Source organism: Trematomus bernacchii, unplaced genomic scaffold (assembly GCF_902827165.1).
Source record: "Trematomus bernacchii unplaced genomic scaffold, fTreBer1.1, whole genome shotgun sequence".
Taxonomy (NCBI): Eukaryota; Metazoa; Chordata; class Actinopteri; order Perciformes; family Nototheniidae; genus Trematomus; species Trematomus bernacchii.
This window is the reverse complement of record NW_022987648.1, coordinates 5,992,002-5,999,544: the sequence shown is the minus strand read 5'-3', so window position 1 is coordinate 5,999,544 and position 7,543 is coordinate 5,992,002.

Below are 7,543 nucleotides of genomic sequence, written 5' to 3'. Positions count from 1 at the left end.
CGGAACAGAGTGACTTTTATGATACATTAGATGGGTGTTTGGCTGATGTGGGGGATGTAGAGACAATTATTATTGGAGACTGGAACACGGATATGCAACGTAAAGACACGTCCGTCTTCAAGTCCTTCAGTAGGATTTGTGATCTGCACGGCTTCAGCCAGCTAATCACCCAACCCACCCGGGTATGTGAAACAACACAAACTACCATTGATCTCATTCTGACCTCTGACAGGTCCAGGATCTCCAGTAAAGGGGTTATAGCATGCGGTTTAAGTGATCATTATATGATATTCTGTACCCGCAAAAAGCTAAAACAAAAGGCCGGCTGTCACAAAACAGTCATATCTAGAGACCTCAAAAACTACTCTAGCGAGGCCTTTAACCTAGAACTGGAGAGCCTGGACTGGTCAGATGAGCTCAGTGGTACACAAGTTGAAGAAACATGGCTTGGTTTCAAAAACAAATTCTCTGCAATACTCAATGATTTGGCCCCCCTAAGAACAACCAGGGTAAAAAATCGCGCTGAGCCGTGGATGCACTCCGGCATACTGACCGCCATGAAAACCAGAGACAAAAAATGCTCTGAGTTTCATAAAAGTCAGTCAATGCTTTCCAAAAGCACGAGCAGTGAACTCCAGGCCCACGTGACTGAACTAAAAATTGAAAGAAACAGACTAAGAAATGACGTAAGCTCCATGATCAAAACTGCCAAAAAGAATTTCATCAATGACAAAACTGAGGAAAACAAAAATAAACCCCGTGAACTTTGGAAATTACTCAATAACCAGCTTGGCTGCAGTAAAAAACTCAAAACGAGATTTTCAAACGTAAACATAAAGACAGATAACAGGCTCATCACAGACAAACTGGATGTGGCCAAGTACTTGAACATTTTTTTCACAAACATAGCCACAACTCTTGTAAATAAATTACCCTCCCACTCAGGGCTTTTTGGAGTAGATCACATCATGACCTACTACAAAAACCTAGGGGTACGCAAAGATGATTTCAGTCTAGCAAGGGTAACAACAGCAGAGGTACTCATTAAACTGAGCGCCCTCAAACCTAACAAGGCCACTGGCCACGACAATATCCCCTCCAAATTCCTCAGAGACACAGCAACCGCCATCTCACCAGTCATAGCTCACATAATTAACCTCTCCATAAAACAGGGAAAAGTACCCAAAGACTTCAAAATTGCAAGAGTAACCCCCCTGCACAAAAAGGGCAGCAAATTGGACCCAGGCAACTACCGCCCTGTTTCTATACTTACCTCCATCTCGAAAGTCATGGAAAAAATAGTATATGAACAGGTCGAAAAGTACCTCGCAGAAAAGAAACTAATCTATGAATTTCAATCTGGCTTTAGAACATCCCACTCCACTGACACATGCCTTCTTTATTTGAACGACCACATCAAACAAGAGGTGGACGAGGGTAAATACTGCGGCATGGTGATGCTGGACCTACAAAAGGCTTTCGACACTGTCAATCACCCCATTCTGATTGACAAGCTAAAAGCAATTGGTTTTGATAAACTATCGGTGAGCTGGATGCAATCCTACCTGGAGGGGAGAGAACAGATGGTGGAGGTAAACGGTACTCTGTCCCCCCCCCTCCCAGTGAGCTGTGGTGTTCCACAAGGAAGCATATTAGGTCCGTTACTGTTCCTAATTTATGCAAATGACATGTCATCAGCATGTGACTGCAACTTGTTCCTGTTCGCGGACGACTCAGCCCTGCTGGTCTCTGACAGGAGCAGATTGCAGGTTGAAAAAACCCTCAGCTCCGAGCTCGGCAGAATCTGCACCTGGCTCGCCGATAATAAATTATCATTACACCTGGGTAAAACAGAGTCCATTCTCTTCGGTTCGAAACATAATCTCAGCAAATCCGACGACTTCTCAGTTGCAGTGGGTGACATTATTGTCACAAGTAAGAAGGAAATTACATACCTAGGATCTATTCTTGAGGCAAACCTCTCCTGTGACAAAATGGCATCCAATGTAATAAAAAAAGTCAATCAAAGAACTAGATTCCTATACCGGATCTCCTCTCTGGTAAACAAAAACACCCTGAAAACTCTGGCAGGAGCACTCATTCAAGGGTACTATGACTATGCTTGCACGTCATGGTACCATAGCACCTCCAAGGCGCTAAAAATAAAACTTCAAACATCGCAAAATAAACTGGTCAGACTACTGCTTGACCTTTCATCTAGAACCCACCTCACCTCTGCCCACTTTGACAACCTAGGATGGCTTAGAGTAGACGACAGAGTACAGCTACTTGCAATGGGCCTGGTCTACAAGATCCACTACACCTCTATGGTACCCATGTACATGTCAAAATTCTTCCCAAAGGTCAAGGAATACCATGATCATAACACCAGAGGGAGCTCCACAAATCATGTAAAACCCAGATTTGGCACAAAAAAAGGGGAATACACGTTTCGCAATTATGCCACATCAAGGTGGAACGCTCTTCCCACAACTGTAAAGGAAAGTAAAACTATACTTACCTTCAAAACCTCTCTTAAAGAGCACCTTCGGGGGAAAGCATTGCAAAACTGGCCCCGGTAATGGTACAAATCTCAACCTGTCGTACAATGGACAGCTTCCCCCCCCCATCTATGTATATACTCGCATTTTAGACTCTGTTACTAACTGTATATCTGTAGACTTGGTATGTCTTAAATGTCCGGTTAGGATGTATTAGAACGAAATCTAAAATGAAAATTGTAAATAAGCCATCTGTATGTAAAAAACCACCTGTATGTAAATTGTAAATAAGCCATCTGTATGTCAAATATGTCTTATATGTCTTAAATGATATGATGAATTGGAAATGGGGGACCCTGATGTAAACAAGACGAAAGTCTTTCTCTGGTCTGCATCCCCTTAACAATTGTATGTTTTGAGCTGTACTGTACTGTACCCAATATACAAGCTGTTAATAAACTTTTCAATCAATCAATCAAACACATTACTCTAAACATCGAGTTCAGACATATAGGCTGTCTTGAACACTATCATCAGAGTAACGTGATCTAATCAATAAATAAAGATTCAGCCGATAACACGAAAGCACACGGCTACTTAACATGCAGAATGACGTCATTTTGCATGCTAAGTAGCCATGTGCTTTCTGGGGCTAAATCTTTATCATTAAACCGATTTAACCGGTAAAAGTTCCTTCAAAATAAGAGTCCCGATCTTATTACTATCAAAATATTGGCATACAAATATAATCACTTCTCTAAAAGGTAACTCATTTTAAACAGTTTATTTATATATAATAATAATAATATTAATATTAGTAATAAGCTTTATATTTGTATAGCACCTATTACAAGAATTGTAGCCAAACTGGCTTCACAGCAGTTCAATAGACAGATTAGTATAACATGACAGGATAAAAGCAATGTAGAGGAGCAGCTACATTTCAACACATATATCCACGAAGATAAATACATGAAGACTTGTGACTCGGACTTGACTTGGACTCTTCTTAGGTGACTCGGACTTGGACTCGGACTCGAACACAGGTAATGATGACTCGGACTCGACTCGGACACTCCTTGGGTGACTCGGACTTGGGGTCCTTCTCAGGTCGACTATTTTCATTTCCTCGGTCCTCGGTATCACCGGAAGTTGATTTGTCTGCGCCATCTTGAGTAGCGTTCCATGGCTCTTATTTCTGCCGGAGGACCGAGGATCGAGGAGCGATAATGGAGGAGCGATAACCGAGGAACCACCAGACCATCCTCCGGTGAAATCCTCAGATACTCTCCCCGCCCCCTTACTGTGTATCGCTCACTGATTGGACGATGCAGCGCATGCACTGATCTGATGCTTCTTGACATGAGAGCAGAGTTTCCCAGCGGAGTGAAGAAAACACATGAAACTCACGGGACTCACTCCTCAGTTTATACTGTGTTTTGTTTCAATGAATGCATCATTCAGTTACAAATATGTGATATATCTGAACAACAAAGTGGTTCAAATTATTTTATTCATTTATTGGAAACATTTTCATGATCGCTTTTTCGTTTTACATTTTCATTTATTGTCATTTCCATTCAGTCAGTCATTAAGTGCTATTTAACATGTTAATTTGCTACATATCCACACAAACAAAGTGTGCAATCCAATGATTAATGAATGTTAATCTAACTGGGTTTTGATAGATAACATATCTCTTTTTCTTCTCTGAATTATTTTATTTCTATTGTGCACTCTAATCAATATTAATCCAACTATTGTTCGTTTATACATTTTAAGAATGGCGTTTATCTTTTTTGAGAATGAGTTCTTATTTTATTTAATGTATTTGGGTCTACAACAGATGATACAAATGTTTGTGTCAGTAAATGTGTACTAACAGAGGCGGGGGTGTTTGTGAAAATAACGGGGACAGAGCTGCTGTCAGACGAACAGCTGTGCGGCGTCATCACAAACGGACGTCGCTTCACGTGACGCTCCGGAGGAAAGGACGTCCCATTGCTCTTAAAACTCATTTCCCTGCTACTCGTGGTTTCCTTGCGTCTCTCCATGCTTCCCTGGTGGGAGGGACTAAACGCAGGGAAACGACGCAAGTGAGGGACGCAAGGATTCCATTTAATCGACCTGAGAAGGACCCTTGGACTCGGACTCGAACACAGGTAATGATGACTCGGACTCGGACACTCCTTGGGTAACTCGGACTTGGACTCGGACTCGACTACGACTCTCCCTTGGTGACTCGGACTCGAAGAGTGGTGACTCGAGAGTGACTTGGACTCGTGAATTGGTGACTTGACTACAACACTGGTGTACTTTTCTTACTGTCCTAATGTGCACAATGTAGTGACTGCTTTTTCGTTTTTTATTTTCTTAGTTATGTTCTCTGTATTTTATATGTTTGTGTTATGTGTTATGTGTAACGTTGCTGCCTTCTTGGCCAGGTCAGCATTGAAAATGAGATTTTATCTCAATGTTTTTATCTGGTTAAATAAAGGTTAAATAAAAAAATTAAAAAACGTGACGGAGAAAAGGAGCGGAGATTAATCTACATATAAAGACGGAGAAAGTAAAGGATAAAGTTTATGTTTAAGTTTAGCACCCCCCGAAGAGGCACAAAGTTGGTATTAACTATAATATAAACATGTAGGTTGTGTCCTAATTCGTTTGTATGCTGCTTTGCTGTCTGTTTACAGTTCACTTTTGGTAGTATGCTAAAGTGATTCTAATACGGATGGAGCCTAAATGTATTTGTTATTTGTGTTGTTAGAAATTAAAATCAATGTTGATGTGGTGTAATTTGAATGAAATACACTGTATTTCATTTAAATCTGTTTTATTCTGAAAACCGAAGATTCACAAGTGACTTCCGGTTTTCCGCTGGTGAATTTCGTCATTTCCGGTTAGCATTAGCTTGTGGCGAAATGCTACGTTTTCAAACCGTGAATTGAAGGTGAAATAACGTGATGTTGTACACTAAACACCCTGAGTTTAAAGCTCCCATGTCATGCTTTTCCGGTTATTACCCGTCCCCTTGTGTGTTATGAAGGTTTTTATGCATGTAAACGGTGTGCAGAGTCAAAACCCTCAAAGTACACCCTGTAGCAAGTAAAACTCTAACACAAAAAATACCTCCCCAAAACGCCTCGTTGGAGATACGTCACTGCCCATTTGAGTTTCCGGGTACGGCCTGATGTCATGCGGTACCCGGAACGAAATGGACCAATCCCGAAGAGCTATGGCCACACCCTCTGCCAGCCTAACATTTACTGTTGGAAGCTCTGGTTCAGTTCACAATCGATCCAGTCATGCCACTGCCAAGGACCTGTTTCCTGAAATGTGAGGAGAAATCTGAGCTGTTTGTCCTACCGACGGAAGAACCACGACAAAGTCAGTGGTTGAAATTTCTTTTTAACACTGTTCCTCCAGAGGTTCGAAGAACCGGCATTTCACAGACGAAAGCTTCCAAAACATTGCCCAGTTTGAGGCCGGATATGCACAGCATGTTTGGACCATTTGGAGCAGGGGAAGATTCTGGTACACAACCTGTAAGTTTGCATTGTTATTTGTGTATTTATCAAACAAGGTATCTACCACGACTGTTTAAATGTGTAAACATGTTTCGGACTGCTAAGCCAGTGCTAACTGTGCTAACTAAGTTGCTAGCGTTTCCATATATCAACTCCAATATTAGCAGATCGCCTTACATACATGTTCCTCATAGCTGGATAATGTCTGCATTCACACACGAAATAGTCATAGACCGTATACTCCTGGTGATTTACCGTACGGTCAGTCGCGAAACGTAATTACATTATAGCTGGCGTAGCGTGTATGCTACCAATCTAACCGACTGAGCTAGACCTTAGTTTGGTCGGAAAAACATTTTTGTTATGCTACGTTGCTAGCGTTTAAATATATCAACTACAATGTCAGCAGATGGCCTTACGTGTTTGTCATGGCAGGAGAATGTCTGCAGTCACACACACGGAATACTCATACAGTATACTCCGGGTGATTTACCGTACATTGTGACAGTACATGTACATGTATAGCTAACGAGGCTAGCTGTATGCTAGCGCAAAACAATGTATTCATGCAAGTTACAATGTATGACCGAACGTAGCAGAATACCCGTATAATATTGCAATTATAAACACGTTATTGCTAGCCTAATATGAACCACTAGCTTTTGTTCATAGTAGTTTTATTACACTACATTATAGTTGCGGTTCCTCCAAGCTAACGTTCATATCGTGTTAGCTACCAAGGTAAACAAAGCTAGGTTAGCATATTAGCAGGCAAGCTGTTCATTATATAGATCCACACTCCTACCACAACTACTACTAACGAATCTAAAACAACTAAGTTTCTCTAATATTTTGTGATTTGCATTTTATTTCGTCCAGGTAGATCCTGCCGGACAATACATGACTGGACGACCACACTGAGGCATCGTCTCAAAAAGCCCCGGCTGCAAGATGCCGACAACGGGGAGTAATTGACGATATACCGTGTATATATGTATATTTACGTTCATTTTGTACATTTCTAAAAATAAAGTTTAATGGAAATACTTAGTAGGCCTATCCTTTCTTCCCTGAATTATTTGCTCCTATAACATATCATTCATATATAGCAAACCATGATTTGATTTCTCATCAAACAGTAGTAGTTTATAACGGGTAAAAATAACTTACTCTTTGTTATGACCGGCTCGTAGGCCACAACGGAAAGACAAGGAGACATACACGAGTTTACAAAACCACGGCACATTTATTGTGGTAAATGCAGAGATAGGTGGTCAGGGAAGAGGATTGCTGTGCTGCTTGGAGGGAGAGAGAGGCTGCCGTGTGACTCCGGGCAGCTGGCTAGCACCTCGGCTCCGGCCAGGTGTCCGTGATCGCGCTGATTAGCCTCTTCAGCTCCACCCCATCGTAAGACAAAGGCCCTGGGGCCGTCACACTCTTCTATAACAACAGTTAAAAATATATATATGTATATAAAATATACGGCTGTACCGACGCCATGATAAGACTGAT